The sequence below is a fragment of the Heptranchias perlo genome, chromosome 1 (genome assembly GCF_035084215.1).
Source record: "Heptranchias perlo isolate sHepPer1 chromosome 1, sHepPer1.hap1, whole genome shotgun sequence".
In the NCBI taxonomy this organism is placed as follows: Eukaryota; Metazoa; Chordata; class Chondrichthyes; order Hexanchiformes; family Hexanchidae; genus Heptranchias; species Heptranchias perlo.
In genome coordinates this window covers 143,254,791-143,272,891 of record NC_090325.1, presented here as the reverse complement: position 1 = coordinate 143,272,891, position 18,101 = coordinate 143,254,791, and positions in this window count along the sequence as shown.

Here is an 18,101-nt window from a genome sequence, read left to right as displayed (position 1 = left end):
TGGCAGTCTGGTTGTAATGAAAGAACAAGCACAAATGAGGTAAAAGAAAATAGTAGGAAAGAACATCCGTAAGATGAAGAAGTGAATCCAATGACCTTTGAGAATTTAAAGCACATTTTTCAAAACAATGGAGATTTAAGGGGCAATTTCACAATCCGGAACTCCCAGCAGGAAGTGACACTCGTAGTGAGCGCATTTCAGGAAGCTGTGGGCATGTAGCCCATCATTTTCAGCCCTGTGATTTCCCATGATGCAATCCCCACAAGTGCTGCTCCCTGCTGCAGGTCGCAGAGTCACCCCTTAAATCTGCAGTTCTAATTCCTACCCCTGCTGTTGATTGGCACAGCTTAAGGGCACTAAGGGCAAAAGTCTTTTGCGCCACAAATTCTCAGTGTGTGCAGAGCTGCCATGGAGAATTTTTACTGTAAATATATAAGTGATGTACAATGATCTGACTAAGGGAATACAGTTCACCAAAGTGTTAGTTGTTTATGAGACTTGTTTGCTTTTGTGTGTGAAAACACCATTGGCACATTACACAGGAATGGTCGCCCTGCAGCTGAATGACGTTTTTTAGATCGCACCTCTTTTCCTTGCTGCTTGGTGGTTATATTATTACACGTTTGGTTTCTCAGCTGTTCTGCTTGTTGTTGCTTGTACAGTGAAAATTTTTTCTGCTTTGAAGTTCAGATAACACCTTTTCTTTCCCTCCTCCCACGATATTTTGGCTTTTAGTTTTCATGCATTTCAGCTGCAAAAGCTTAAAAAAATGCTAACACGCGTCATTAGCATGTATTAGCATACATTTTCCACCTTCAGAATACTTTTTCTAATTGACTTGATTTTCATAAATCTATCGCATTTCAGTTTAAAATAGCTTATGTGAAAAAAACAATTTTCTTCCATCATATCATAAATACTGTGTCATTGCACTTGATAAACATTGGAATCAGGGAGAATAAATCTCTTTTATAAAGTTTTTTTTTACTTTATCCAACTTTACAAAATACAACAGGACACAAACAAGTAAGGGAAGAAAGAAAAATGAATGAAACCAAAAGAAAAACAAAGGGTGCAAATAAGCTATGTCACCACATCGGTAAACCAGGGAGATCTAAGACAGCAACATTTGACAGAGGGTCCAAACACCAGGATATAAAGCGCAAGAAACAAAAGAGTAACTACAAAAGAATAGAGGTAAAGGAAAGAGAATGCAGCGAAGAAATTCAGACAACCTCCTGCAGAATGGCAAGGTAATGGGGGCAGGGCAGCTGTTATAGTTTGGTCTTTCCCCTAATACATCTTTGCGCTCACAGCAGTAAAGCAGTTTCCAAAAGTAGGAGCCTCCTGCATCCTTATGCTTGCTGAGTGGGATGGCATGCCATGGGACTAACACATACCCCTTGACTAAGGCATATTGCACCAGAAACCATTTGGAGCACCTAACACTTTACCGCTGTTGAAGCAGAGTTCATCTCTACTTTTAAAAAGGGAATTTGAAAGTTGCTTGAGAAAAAAAGGAATATCAGAAAGTATAGGGAATGACCAGGAAAGTGAGATTAGACAAAGCGGCTCATGCAAAATAAAACACAAATGGGACAGACTTGATGGGCCAAATGGTCTGTTTCCGTGCTCTAATTTTAAACATGATTGTATAATTTCTGTCCACTTTGAATTGCTCTAACCACACTGTCAAACCACTATATCCAGGCTAAAACTAATATATTTATTTACAAGTAATATAATACACAGAAGCAGTGAGAAACAGCAAGTTATTAATTATACAATATTTAGAAAGCAATAAAGAGAAGAACCAGTCCACAAGGGATTAAAATACACTTTCTGGAATGTATTTCTTACACAGTTCATGAGGTAAGTTTTGGATGAAACAGTTGCAGACTTTTTACCAGGCAATGGTTGTACTTGGATGATGTGAAGTTCATGCACAAATGCCTATTAAACTGAACTGAAATTAAAGTTGAGCAGATAGGGCAGTGGTTTTAAATAAAAATAAAGAAGTAAAAAGAAGTCCCAGCAAGCACCTTGCCCATTGCATGACAGTAAAACAGACCTCATCTGCTTTGGAGTATTTCTTAAAGCAAGGTTGTTGTTTTTTCATTGAACGTTGAAGGCTACTGCTTCTCATGTATGCAAATGTCGTACACTTACCTTTGCACTTTTCCTGATGCCACTAAACTTTTTCCATGTTTGCTTCCAGGTATGACTTAAGATGCTGCATTTACTCACTTAGTGATCTCCACCCATGCAGCTTGCAAATGGCCTTTAAGAGGTAGCTGATTTAAGGCATCAAACAGGGCCAACTTCCTTCACTGTACTTCCTGCAACAACTCCTCCAAAGAGTTATACCGAAGGCCGGAGCCTTTGGTGATGCACTTGTCGCAAATCTGCTGCTTCCTTCAGAAGAACAGTTGCTGGCAACTGCCCTTTAAGGGAAAATAGCAGCCCTTTAAGAGATACCGATCATTCAATTTTGCGAGTTTCAGCCAACCATCTTGCTAGCACAACTCCATAGACATGTTTTCCATGTGCAGGGAGTCTATTCAAATGAAAGAGAGGAGAAAATAATTTAATTCCCTTGCTAAGAGTTATGAAGAATTCTGAGCCAACAGTAGTCCCATTCTATGAAGGTTTCACATTGAGCTTCAAATTGAATGCCTATTAGAGCTAAACATTTGCAGGAAATTGAGCAGGCTAAAACATCATTTTTATCCGCACACCAAAATAGAAAATGGGGCCAGCGCAGTGGCACACATCTGCAGGGCATGAAGCTGACCTCGCAGCGTAAGTTCTTGGCAATCCCGGCACACAGCACATAATGCATTGGGAGTGTCATGGGGGCAAGAGTCATGTCAACAGGTGCCAGTTCCTCATACAGGGTGACCCTAAAAAAAGGAACAACACTGAAATTTCAGAAAGCTAATGAGACTGCAGAGGCAGAGGCAGCTCTAAGAAGCTGCCAATTGTTGCAAAGCATCCAAACAGCTCAAAATATTAAGAAGGGAATAGGAGGCCATCAAAGAACCACACAAGTAGCTTCAATCAAAAACACAGCTACTGGCAGCTGGAGTGGTCAGGAGAGTATGGTTGGCATCCTATATATCTTTCAAATGTATAACTCCAGAAAAGGGTAATTGTTAGTCCCACAGAATGCAAATCCATTTTCTCTATGCACGAGGTTTACAAATTTCAGATCATAAGATGCAAGCCCCTGCCCACAGAAACTGCTAGGAATGTAAATAGAGTGTTGATGAAGCCTGACTTGTAACAAGGAATCTCAATGGTGCTGCTCTCTTGTTTCTCACTTTATTAAAGTTCTGCTCCTGGCAGCCATTAAGCTGCACCTGCGACTCTTTGAATTACAAAATGAAATGACTGTAAGCTATGAAATTTACAAAAAGGACTGAATGGTTAAAGAAGTATTAGTAAAAAGATATATAAAGGTAGAGGTGATCACCATGGTGGTGATTGAGACAGCCAGGCAGAATTGAACTTTTCGCCAGCTGACCAGTGGAGCAGGCTGGGCACTCGCCCATCCCGGAAGCAATGACCCCAGAGCCGTTTTGAGGCCTGGGCCTCATTTAAACAGAACCAGTGAGCTCCGGGCGCCAAACTAGCGTCTTGATGCAGTGCACTGGTTTGGGACATTAGGAATTCCGGCCGGCTCCAATGCTGAGCTAGCCCACAGATATGTTCTGGGAAGGAAGTGGGAGAGGCAATGTGGAGGGGATCATGCCTAGGCGGGCAGCGGCCCCCAGTATTTTTATGGAGCCAGGAGGAGCAATCCAGTTCCTCTGGCTTCACAAAAATATAACTTGCAAGAAGTTTTGAGGCTGTGGTTGGAGTGGCCCCTTTCAGGACTACTGCTTAGGCGGCTCAACGTCATGACACATTCATGGAGTGTGTGCAGCACATCCTCCACCCATGTGTCCCTTAAAAATGCAATCAGGATCCTATCTTTCACTCCTTCTTGGAAGTTAGCTAAATATAAGCCATCACCACTTCTTGTTACACCTTCTTCTCAATGTCAGTCAACCTGCCTTTAGTCCTCCATTTGAGATTTCACAAGAATCTTACTAATTTACTCTTTATTTCAGCACCTACTATCAGTTTGTTTGATATGCATCAAGAATGTTTATGATATATTGGACTGTGATCTGTTTGTCGTTATGTCCAACAAAGCCTCCTTCTTTAATGCCATTAGTGTTACAATGGCCCGGAAGTTGCTCTTCAAATAATGGTGAAGCTAACAGAGCTCACTGTTATTTCAGCAAAAATGGAAGAGCAAGTTCCAGAGAGTGCACATGCGCAGTGAAACAGGGAAATCCAGAACTTGCTCTTCCTGATTCACCAGTGATATGAAAGCTTCGCGTTAAAGGGACCTCGCCAGCTGCAATCAATGGACCAGCAGGAACTTGTTCTCCTGCCCAGCTGGAAGCTAACTAATCTCGCTACAAAAGAGTTACGCTGAGTTTTTTAGGTCTAAACTAACTTTTAACGCCGTGTTAAGTATTAATGACTGCCAAACAATCTCTCTGGCACTGAAAATTAACTTTTAAAAATGTGGAGTCTCATTACTCCTGATTTTAATAGTTTTTGGACATTCAAAAAAAAATGTTTTAAATTAAAAGATTTAAAAACTTTTTTTTAACTTTTTCTTTCTGTCTCTTGTATCTCAGTCTTTTAATCTTTGTTTCACTTTCTCTATCTCATATTATAGTACATTTACTAACCTTAGCAAGCACTTCCTGGTTCTCACAGCATGGCTTTCTTCAAGGTGATTGGTTGAGGGGACATAGCAATCCTTTCCCCGCTCGCAGAGCCCGGGAAAGAACACTGCTGTTTTTTGAAGTAGCATTTCAAGGAAGTTGCCGCCAAAAAAAATGCAGTAAGTTAATGGGTGAATTTAAATCTAATGAGCAGCAAGCACTGTTGGTTCGTCGCTCAGAGCAATTTACGGACCGACGTCTTCCAGTTCAAAGTTATTAAAGTGGATTCTTCGTCTTGCTATCCATTCAGCAACATTGCTGCTGCTGTCATGCTTTTTGAAATGGACAATTTTCTGAGGGCCCTACAGCCACCTCTATCCATTTGTTCTGCCTTATGCACCTTTAGCAGATAATAAAATTTCACTTCCACTCCACTTACACGATACAAGCCATTGACTGATGCACATATATGTCAAACTGGCAATGGAATACCATTTGGTGCACTTTCAAAATACATTGTGAAAGATATACTCCATGCAATAGATATGCATTGCCACAAAAAGAAAAATGGAGTTTAACCTATTTATAAAAGCAAATGAATACTTGCAACAACTTTTTCAGACGTTCAAATAGCATGCATGTCAATATATGCAGACACAACAGGGGTAATTTTACAACTCCACACTCCCGATGGGTGAGGCTCGTCACCAGCAATGCAGATGTATAAAATTACCCCTAACCAATATAGAGGCAGTAATTTCATATTGCAAAGTTTGCAACAGATTAGAGGGACCTTCCTCATTTTAACACTATGCATTTGAGCTTAATTATTTGGCTTAGTAGTAACACTCTCGCCTCTGAGTGAGAAGGTTGGTGGTTCAAGCTCCACTCCTTAGACTTGAGCAAATAATCCAGACTGACACTTCATTGCAGTACTGAGGGAGTGCTGCACTGTCAGAGGTGCCATCTTTTGGATGAGACGTTAAAGCGAGGCCCCATCTGCCCTCTCGGATAGATGTAACAGATTCCATGGCACGATTCAAAGAAGAGCAGGGGAATCAACCCTCAACCAACATCACTAAAATAGATTATCTGGTAATTTATCTCATTGCTGTTTGTGGAACCTTGCTGCATGCAAATTGGCTGCTGCATTTCCCTACAATATAATATTAGCTACACTTCAAAAATACGTCGAGGGCTGTGAAGCGTTTTGGGATGTCCTGAGGTCATGAAAGGCGCTATATAAATGCAAGTTCGTTCTTTCTTTATTTTACTTAAAACTAAACTACATGCACGCTAGTGTGAGAAAGTGGAGATGATCCTTGAGGAGCAGGCCAATAGAATACAGAGGCCATTTAATCTGTGTAACCCTAGCACACTGTAAGAAAACATGATTAAATCATGCTAGTCAATCTCCCATGGCATTACACAAACCAAATGGAGTCTTCAGGTGAAATGGGGTTAGATTGCATGGAATTAATTGGATAAAGGCAGGCAGACATAATTCAGTTTGAATTTATAAGTCATCCATTCTGCCATTATTTAAACAAATAGTCGATCTCCCATGTCACTGCACTTGGGGAATCTAGACCAAGTGTAGTCTTCAGGTGAAGAATGGTTTGAGGAGAGGGGGGAGTAATAGGACCAGGGTGTGCAGACATGACTCAATTCTCATTTTAAAGTCATACATTTTGTCCTTATTTTTAGATATTTCCATTACAAATTCCTATGTCCACATTTATAATAGAAACTGCCTATGTAAGAATGTAAGAACATAAGAGATAGGAGCAGGAGTAGGCCATCCGGCCCTTCGAGCCTGCTCCACCATTCAACAAGGTCATGGCTGATCCTCTACCCCAACCCCATTTTCCTGCACTACCCCCATATCCCTTGATGCCTTTAATATCTAGAAATCTATCGATCTCTGTTTTGAATGTACTCAATGACTGACCCTCCACAGCCCTCTGGAGTAGAGAATTCCAAAGATTCACCACCCTCGAAGTGAAGAAATTTCTCCTCATTGCAGTCCTAAATGGCCTACTCCTTATTCTGAGTCTGTGACCCCTGGTTCTAGACTCCCCAGCCAGGGGAAACATCCTCCCTGCATCTACCTTGTCGAGCCCTGTAAGAATTTTCTATGTTTCAATGAGATCACCTCTCATTCTTCTAAACTCCAGAGAATACAGGCCTAGTCTACTCAATCTCTCCTCATACGACAATCCTGCCATCCCAGGAATCAGTCTGGTGAACCTTCGTTGCACTCCCTCTATGGTAAGTATATCCTTTCTTAGGTAAGGAGACCAAAATTGTACACAATAATCCAGGTGCGATCTCACCAAGGCCCTATATAATTGCAGTAAGACATCTTTACTCCTGTACTCAAAATCCTCTTGTAATAAAGGCCAACATACCATTTGCCTTCCTAATTGCTTGCTGCACCTGCATGTTAGCTTTCAGTGACTCATGTACAAGGACACCTAGATCCCTTTGAACTTCAACATTTCTGTTTTTCCTACCAAAGTGGATATCTTCACATTTTTCCACATTATATTCCATCTGCCATGTTTTTGCCCATTCACTTAGCCTGTCTGTATCCCCTTGAAGCCTCTTTGCATCCTCCTCACAACTCACATTCCCACCTAGTTTTGTGTCATCAGCAAACTTGGAAATATTACATTTAGACCCTCATCCAAATCATTGATATGTAAATCAATTACATGTAATCATGTAAACATGACAGACTGTAATTATAGCCTCCTGCTAGTGATGGTGCTGCAACACCTCTACTAGAGGGAAAGTACGACTATAATGTAACAAATTTACATAGGTAGATTGCATTACAAATGTGGGCATAGGAATGTATGATAAATGAAGTTGACAATAAGTGTATGCAGATGTAAAATTTTAATATATTTATTGATATATTGTGGGGGGGAGGATTTTCAACTGCCGACCGGCCTTTTCTTGCCTGAAATGCGTGCGACTGGCAGACGAAAATCTGGTGGGGACCTTGTGCACCCACTTGAATCAATTTTCCGGCAGGCCTTTAAATGGGTGCCCAGCACACCCGCCCAGAGCCACCAGGAACCTGTTTAAATATGCAAATTGGGGTCCTATGCCTGTTGTACGATCCTGATTGCAATTTGCGTGGATAAGTGGGTGGGGATGCACGGTGCATGCTAGTCCCACGTTCTCCAGGTGTTCAAAGGCCTAATCGGTGGTGTTTAAAGGGACCATCGGAGACCTTCTCTTTCTGACCCTACTTATGGCTTTTGTGAAGCTAGGAGGAATAGGAGTGCTCCTTCAGGACCCACTAAACTCTTCTGGTCCTTTGCCAGCCATTCTCGTCCCCCCCCCCCCCCCCACCCCTTCTCGGCATCCACTCCCCCACCCCACCCCGCCTCCCAATAGCCAGTTCATGCTACAGTGGGATGAATTTCCCCTGCAGGAAACTGGCGAGCTGCAGCAGAGCGCCTCTTAATGAGGCCCGAACCTGAAAACAGTTTGAGCCTCCCTACTGCCGTATTTGGTGGGTGACGTGGGCACACTACCGATATCATCACACCTGTGTGACACCCAAATAGAAAATCTCCCCCATGGATTTTGTGTTTCGAAAATATATTTGCAACTTTCTCCTTTTCTCTCTGCTAATTTTCACATGTCACATGATATCCCTAGTTGAGAGTACAAAAGCAAACTGCTGTCGAGGCTCTGTCGGTCTAATTTTTAACCAATTGCTAGGAGGAGATACACAGAAGAAGTCTAGAGAAATTTTCCCTCTAATTTGTCCTCCATTCCTATGGTGCAGTGCCTGTCCTCTGCTTGTAATCACTCAATGATGTTACTGTTGAGACCATAAAACCATGACATAGGTATGAAGTTGCATCATATTTTTTCTCTATTCATTCATGGGATGTGGGCATCATTGGCAAGGCCAGCATTTATTGCTCATCCCTAATTGCCCTCGAGAAGGTGGTGGTGAGCAGCCTTCTTGATGAAGGAATGGCGATATATTTCCAAATCAGGATAGTTTGTGACTTGGAGGGGAACATGCAGGTGGTGGTATTCCCATACACCTGCTGCCCTTGTCCTTCTAGGTGGTAGAGGCCGCAGGTTTGGGAGGTGCTGTCGAAGAAGCCTTGGCGAGTTGCTGCAGTGTAGCATATATGGCACAACCTGATGGAGCTCCATAAAGCAGCACGACTGTGCTGACCTCAGAGATACATTGCGTATTTATGACATCCAAAACTGCATTATACGTATACTTGGGAAATATATTCAATTCCACAGAAAACCCCTGCACTGATGGGCAATATTCATATTATTTCACTCTTGTACCTCCACAAAATATCGTATATTTTCTGCAGCCTCATAGTTCAAAACCATGCTCCATATCTATGCACTAGCTTACAAAGTGGTTATTTACTTTATCTTATCTGAGACTGGGGAATAACCTGGAAGAATTATGCATACCATTCTTGATCAAATCCCAGGTTTTATTAATCTCACGCAGGGAAGGATAGTGGTCACAGTCCTGGAAGAAATTTGGTAATTCGCTCACATTAATCTCTTTCCAAAACTCTCTCTTTGCGAACATGTCTTCATATTCTATGACAAAACAAAAAACGTTCTTTGTGATTTACACTGAGGCTGAAAGATTTTCACAAAGTACTGCAGATCAATGAGATCACAAAACATTTGGTAGGAAAAGATGTAAAATTACATTCATAGAAATGATAAACTCTTTAGTTAATTTGGTCAATATCTTAAAACCTAAGGGGTTGAAATGTCTCTGCACTATTTGTACAAAACTTGATAATGCTATGAATGCACAGCGGATCTATCAACATCTTTCAGGCCATAACATAATCAGAAAGGATAGGGAAGAAGGAAGAGGGGTGAAGTAGCTGCACTAATTAGAGATAACATAATGGCAGTAGAAAAAAGGGACATAACTAACAGAAGGATAGAAACAGAATCCATATGGATTGAAATAAAAGAAAAGAAGGGATCAATCACGCTAATAGGGGTATAATACAGACCATCCAATAGTGGAAAGGAGGTGCAGGAAGAAATATGTGAGCAAATATGTGAAATGAGTAAAGGACATAGAATAATAATCATGGGAGATTTTAACTATCCCCAAATAAACTGGCAAGAGGTAGGTAAAAGCGTACAGAGAAAGGAGTTTTTACAATGTGTGCAGGACTCCTGTAAAAAGCCCAACAAGAGAGGAAGCACTGCTGGATCTAACAATGGTAAATGATCCATAAGAGAAGTAAGCATAGGGGAATATATAGGCAATAGCGATCACAACATAAAAAAGGTTTAAGCTAAAGATTGAGAAGGACATAAGTAAGACAAAGACCAAAGTAACAAATTGGAAAAAAGCTGATTTTCAGGGGATGAGAATGGAACTAGGAAAATAAACTGGAAAAACTTACTGATCAATAAAGAAATAGAACACCAGTGGGAAACATTTAAAACGGTGATCAACAGAGACCAGAAGAAATATATCCCATTAAAAAATAAGATCAAACTAGCCAATAATGATACACCATGGATGAATAAAGAAATAAGGGCAAAATTGAAATTGAAGAAAAAGGCATACACTAAGTACACAGACAACAGAGAGGATGACAAAAGGGAATACGAAAAGGTTAGCAAAGAAGTTAAAATACAATTAGGAAGGCAAAGAGAAATTACAACATTAAATTATCAAGGAATATCAAAAGAAATAGTAAAGTATTCCACAGACACATAAATAACAAACGAAAAATCATGATAGGGACAGGGCCAGTAAGGGATACACATGATAAACTCACAGGTAATGACAGCGAAATGGCAGAAATATTAGATAATTACTTTGCCTCAGTATTTACCAGGGAGACTAACATGGTGGAAATGACATTAGAAGAAGAGATCAAAAAAAATATAAAGACATTTAAGATAGAAAGGGGAGAGAGAATTGCTAAACTAATTAAACTTAGAGAGGATAAAACCCCTGATCCAGATGGATTGCGTCCACACATATTAAAAGAAGTTAAAGAAGAGATAGCAGAGGCACTATTACATATACATAAAAATACATGAGAAAAGGAATTTTTTTTTATTCATTCAAGGGATGTGGGTGCCGCTGGCAAGGCCAACATTTACTGCCCATCCATAATTGCCCTTGAGAAGGTGGTGGTGAGCCACCTTCTTGAACCGCTGCAGTCCATGTGAAGGTTCTCCCACAGTGCTGTTAGGTAGGGAGTTCCACGATTTTGACCTAGCAACGATGAAGGAACAGCGATATATTTCCAAGTCAGGATGGTGTGTGACTTGGAGGGGAATGTGCAGGTGGTGTTGTTCCCATGCGCCTACTGCCCTTGTCCTTTTAGGTGGTAGAGGGCGCAGGTTTAGGAGGTGCTGTCAAAGAAGCCTTGGCGAGTTGCTGCAGCGCATGGTACACGCTGCAGCCACAGTGCACCGGTGGTGGAGGGAGGGAATGTTTAAGGTGGTAGATAGGGTGCCAATCAAGCAGGCTGCTTTGTCCTGGATGTGTTCGAGCTTCTTAAGTGTTGCTGGAGCTGCACTCAGCCAGGCAAGTGGAGAACATTCCATCACACTCCTGACTAGTGCCTTGTAGATGGTGGAAAGGCTTTGGGGAGTCAGGAGGTGAGTCACATGCCACAGACTACCCGGCCTCTGACCTGCTCTTGTAGCCATAGTATTTATGTTGCTGGTCCAGTTAAGTTTCTGGATGACCCCCAGGATGATGATTGTGGAGGATTCGGTGATGGTGATGACGTTGAATGTCAAGGGGGGGTGAATCAGGAACAGAGACTCAATAAAATTAATAGAAGTAAAGCAACAGTAATGAAGAAAATAATAGCACTAAAGAGTGACAAATCCCCAGGACCAGATGGTTTCCATCCCAGGGTTTTAAAGGAAGTAGGTGAGCACATTGCAGATGCCCTAACTATAATCTTTCAAAGTTCTCTAGATTCAGGAACTGTCCCTCTAGATTGGAAAATTGAACATGTCACTCTGCTTTTTAAGAAAGGAGAGAGAGGGAAACCAGGGAATTATAGACCAGTTAGCCTAACATCTGTTGTGGGAAAAATGCTGGAGTCTATAATTAAGGATAGGGTGACTGAACACCTCGATAATTTTCAGTTAATCAGAGAGAGCCAGCATGGATTTGTGAAAGGTAGGTCGTGCCTGACAAACCTGATTGAATTTTTTGAAGAGGTGACTAAAGTAGTGGTCAGGGGAATGTCAATGGATGTTATTTATATGGACTTCCAGAAGGCATTTGATAAGGTCCCACACAAGAGACTGTTAGCTATGGTAGAAGCCCATGGAATCGAGGGAAAAGTATGGACTTGGTTAGGAAGTTGGCTGAGCGAAAGGCGACAGAGAGTAGAGATAATGGGTAGGTACTCACATTGGCAGGATGTGACTAGTGGAGTCCCGCAGGGATCTGTCTTGGGGCCTCAATTATACACAATATTTATAAACGACTTAGATGAAGGCATAGAAAGTCTCATATCTAAGTTTGCAGATGACAAAAAGATTGGTGGCATTGTAAGCAGTGCAGATGAAAACATAAAATTACAAAGCAATATTGATAGATTAGGTGAATGGGCAAAATTGTGGCAAATGGAATTCAATGTAGACAAATGTGAGGTCATCCACTTTGGATCAAAAAAGGATAGTTCAGGGTACTTTCTAAATGGTAAAAAGTTAAAAACAGTGGATGTCCAAAGGGACCTAGGGGTCAGGTACATAGATCATTGAGGTGTCATGAACAGGTGCAGAAAATAATCAATAAGGCTAATGGAATGCTGGCCTTTATATCTCGAGGACTGGAGTACAAGAGGGCAGAAGTTATGCTGCAGCTATACAAAACCCTGGTTAGACCGCACCTGGAGTACTGTGAGCAGTTCTGGGCACCGCACCTTCGGAAGGACATATTGGCCTTGGGGGGAGTGCAGCGTAGTTTTACTAGAATGATACCCGGACTTCAAGGGTTAAGTTACGGGGAGAGATTACACAAATTGGGGTTGTATTCTCTGGAGTTTCGAAGGTTAAGGGGTGATCTGATCGAAGTTTATAAGATATTAAGGGGAACGGATAGGGTGGATAGAGAGAAACTATTTCCGCTGGTTGGGGATTCTAGGAATAGGGGGCACAGTCTAAAAATTAGAGCCAGACCTTTCAGGAGCGAGATTAGAAAACATTTCTACACACAAAGGATGGTAGAAATTTGTAACTCTCTTCCGCAAACGGCAATTGATACTAGCTCAATCTGAGATAGATAGCTTTTTGGCAATCAAAGGTATTAAGGGATATAGGCCAAAGGCGGGTGTTTGGAGTTAGATCACAGATCAGCCATGATCTTATCAAATGGCGGAGCAGGCCCGAGGGGCTGCATGGCCTACTCCTGTTCCTATGTTCCTATGTTAGACTCTCTTTTGTTGGAGATGATCATTGCCTGGCACTTGTCTGGCGCAAATGTTACTTGCCATATATCAGCCCAAGCCTGGATGTTGTCCAGGTCTTGCTGCATGTGGGCAAGGACTGCTTCATTATCTGAGAGGTTGCAAATGGAATTGGACACTGTAAAATCATCAGCGAACATCCCCACTTCTGACCTTTTGATGGAGAGAAGGTCATCGATGAAGCAGTTGAAGATGGTTGGTCCTAGGACACTGCCCTGAGGAACTCCTGCAGCAATGTCCTGGGGCTGAGCTGACTGGCCTCCAACAACCACTACCATCTTCCTTTGTGCTAGGTATGACTCCAGCCACTGGAGAGCTTCCCCCCTGATTCCCATTGACTTCAATTTTACTCGGACTCCTTGATACCACACTTGGTCAACTGCTACCTTAATGTCAAATGTAGTCACTCTCACCTCACCTTCAGCTCTTTTGTCCATGTTTGGACCATGGCTATAACGAAGTCTGGAGCCGAGTAGTCCTGGCGGTACCCAAACTGAGCATCGGTGAGCAGGTTATTGGTGAGTAAGTGCCGCTTGATAGCACTGTCGACGATACCTTCATCACTTTGCTGATGATTGAGAGTAGACTGATGGGCGGTAATTGGCCCGATTGGATTTGTCCTGTTTTTGTGGACAGAACATACCTGGACAATTTTCCACTTTGTCGGGTAGATGCCAGTGTTGTAGCTGTACTGGAACAGCCTGGATAGAGGCTCGGCCAGTTCTGGAGTCTTCAAAGGACTGGCAGACAGCTAATGTGATTCCTATATTTAAAGAGGGAGTCCAGGGAACTATAGACCAATTAGCTTAGCATCGGTGGTAGGACAGGTAATGGAATCCTTAGTCAAAGACGTAATAGAAAGACATCTAGAAACCGAAAATATAATAAAGAAGTCAGCAAGGATTTCAAAAGGGAAAGTCATGCTTGACCAACTTTATTGAATTCTTTGAATAAGTAACAGAAAGGGTAGATAAGGGTAATGTAGTAGATGTAATATATTTGGATTTTCAAAAGACCTTCAATAAGGTACCACATTGTAGATTAATGACTAAGGTCAGAGCATGTGGAGTCAGTGGACAAGTAGCAGAATGGATAGCAACTGGCTACAAAACAGAAAACAGACAGTGGAGGGGTAAAGTAAGTTACTCAGACTGGTGGAAGGTGGAAAGTGGTATTCCACAAGGATCAGTGCTGAGACCACTGTTGTTCACCATTTGGACTCGAGAATCTGAAGTACAATTTCAAAATTTGCAGATGACACCAAATTGAGGGGTATAGTTAATACCGAGGAGGACTGCAATAAAATACGGGAAGACATTAATAAACTTGCAGAATGGGCGTGTAATTGGCAAATGAATTTCAATATAGATAAGTGTGAGGTGGTCCATTTTGATAGGAAGAATAAGGAGGCCACATACTCCTTGGATACTAAAAGAGAGGAGCAGAGGGCTACAGATACACAAATCACTAAAAGTAGCGACACAGGTTAATAAGACCATAAAAAAGCAAACCAAGTGGAGGGATAGAATTGAAAAGCAGAGAAGTTAAATTAAACTTGTACAGCACCTTGGTTAGCTCACACTTGGAGTACTGTGAACAGTTCTGGTCTCCATTTTATAAAATGGATATAGAGGCATTGGAGAAGGTACAAAAAAGATTTCGCAGGATGATACCAGAACTGAGAGGTTACACCTATCAGGAAAGATTGAGCAGGCAGGGGCTCTTTTCTCTAGAAAAGAGAAGACTGAGGGGTGACCTGATGGAGGTCTTTAAGATTATGAAAGCGTTTGATAGGGTAGACATAGATAAGATGTTTCCACTTGCGGGGGAAGACCATAACTGGAGCCATAAATAGAAGAGGAGTAACTATGACTCTCTTTGAGGCCTTAGTAGGTGGTCTCGGAGTTTTGCCCTCTGGTTGCTGTAGCTGTGACAGTCTTGTAAGTTCTCGGTCACAGCGAGCCATGCCTCCACGTGGTCCCGCTGGAAACAACATAACATCGTTGGCTGAATGGGCTGCTCAAAGAACTTGCTTGAAGGGTGATCTGCGTAGATTTCTGTCAAGATTTCTCTCTTGACCTGTTCAGGAAAGAGCCCAGGCAGATGTCTGGTGTGGAACCAAAAGTTGGGGGTAACGACTTGCCCTCAACTGGTGTTTGTTTTAGTAAGTCCGGTTACAGTAGGGTGGTAGCTGTAGTCGTGCAGCACTGCTGTTAAATCACAACCAAACTAGCACTCATTTGATGACGTCTTCGTCTTACTGTAACTGTGATTGTCTTGTGTGTTCACGGTCACAGTAAGTCGTGTTCCCACCAGCCTCCTTACGACACTGTTGCGACTGCTCAAAGAATGCATAAAGGGTGATCTGACAGAGATCACACTCCCTCAGGAGGGGAACCTTCTAAAACAAAAATATGTGAGTTCGCTCACAGCCGGATGGGAATGGTACCGGGCAAAAAACCTCCCCGCCGATTGGTGGCAGCCAACCAAGGCATAAAATACAAAAGCTGCACCGCTAGACTGACTCCTGCAGTACTAGCATTACAAGCCTCTATCAAGTTGATCGAGATGGAGGATGGCAACCAGTCAAGATCTACAAGTGCCCAGCTCTAAACCAAATTGTGGAAGACTGGACTGGAACGGACTGTCAGTCAATTCCGAAGACCAGGGGACCGCGAAAGTAGTTCTCAGCCGGTGATGTCTAAGAGAGCTCCACAGAACCTCGAGGAAGGCGTTCCAAGAGGAGAGCCGATACACCATTCAATCCCCAGTTCAGTGGGTATGGAAACCAGAATAGAAGCAACCCCGCGGGGGGTCCCCGAAACAAGAGACGCTAATATGGACGTTGAAATGACACAGTTGATGGGTCAACTAAACAGCTGCTAATCCGACTCTCTGTTAATACGTTACATGTTAAATCCATTGTTGTTATGTTATATTACGTTGTCTGGTGTGTGATAATTAGTAATAAAGCGCAACCATCAGATGATGATCATGGGTAATTGGCAAGCAAGGCCGCTAACCAAACGACACTAGCTCAGTCGCGTCTCTCCATTATGGTGGATTCCATGCCAAGTGAACCTGGTGGTAACGTCTGTTTTCCCAATCACAGATCAACCCCTCCTCCCTACCTAAAGTACCTGTGATTCACTAGCAGCCGGCCCAACTTGGCTGTGGTAAAGCTGGATACTGCAACATGGACGAGCCACATAAAACCTCGAAACACGCACTCATTCAATGGGAACATTGTCCCACGAGTGTATCAAAAATAGTCACTAATAAATTCAATAGGAATTCAGGAGAAACTTCTTCACCCAAAGAGTGGTTAGAATGTGGAACTTGCTACCACAAGGAGTAGTTGAGATGATTAGCAAAGATGCATTTAAGGGAAAGCTAGATAAACACATTAGGGAGAAAGGAATAGAAGGATATGCTGATGGGTTAGATGAAGTAAGGAGGGAGAAGGCTCATGTGGAGCATAAACACCCCGGCATGGACCTGTTGGGCTGAATGGCCTGTTTCTGTGCTGTACATTCTATGCAGTTCTATGATCAACCTGTTGTGCATTAGCAGAATTTTCTGTTTTTACTGACAATTTCTTCTTAGCTGTCATTGAAACCCAGTTACATTCTACAGACAAGGGTTATTAAATGGAGGCCCTCCCAGCAGCAGATGGGTGATGGTGGGAAAGAGAGGAAACTTTCAGCCTCTAAGTAGGTGGACTCATTCTCCCCAGTTAGAGGATCCTCAGATTGGCTTAAATGAAATGACACAGAAAAATCTACATCATAGGGGCAGGGAGGCTAAATGTCAAGAAATGAAAGGATGGAAAAGGATGTATTATTGTAACATTTGTGTTAAACAGTACCAAATGCTAGACTGAATAACATGTCAGCACAGTACACTACTTCAAATGCACTGCCAACACTTGCAATTTTGTGAATGATTTCGTACTATTGTTTTAATACATGCAAGTCAAGGGGCAGAAGGAAGAGAAAATAAGATTAACTCTGTCTGCGTCTCTTCCATCCCCATGAATTGTGCTCTTTAAAAAAAGTGCAAAATCAACAAATAGTTAAAATCATGAATGTTGTCAACGTTGCTTCAATTTTTTTCATGGAGTATATTAATAATACAGTGGGATGTTATTTTCACAAGTGTTCATTTACCAGTGAACCCTCTCTTTGGAAGCTGGAACCCAAGAACAAAATTAACAAATCTCAAGTGACATTGGAGATTAGAAGAATTTTATTCCCCCGCAGAGTAGTGAAGATGTGGAACAGACTCCCTGCAAAATTAATTAATGTTGTGCCAATCAACTCCTTCAATAAAAGAGCAAGATAACTATCTAATTAAAAGGGATCTGAAGTTTGTAGAATAAGGACAGATATAATGAAATGCTCAATGGAATTCAATAATTCCAGTGCTGCTGGGTTGATGGGAAAATCTGTGGTATGCAGCTGGTTAGAGTTGAACAGTGTGAATAGTAAACCTGTACTGAAGCTTTATCTGTTTGGAGGTTTTATCTATGATGGTTCACCACCTATTGAAGATTGAGTGGTTTAATTCGATTCAATGACAGACCAAATTGAACATTGTCAGTGGAGAGAAAGGGCTTCATGGAATGAACAGCCTTTCTTCATTTCAAATGTTCCTATGTTCTTATTACAGAGGAATGTTATTCTGGAGGCAATACTTTGAATGTTGAGTTATTACCATCAGATTATATATTTTTCAGCTAATCAGTCTTAAAAAAGCAAAAGCCCTTAAAGGTTTGAGCTAGAAGAAAGAACAAAAGGATGACTTATGATGGGTCAGTAGACATACTGAACACAATTAGACCAGTTCACGCAAGTGGATATACTCCAAGGGGATCCCCTTGGTG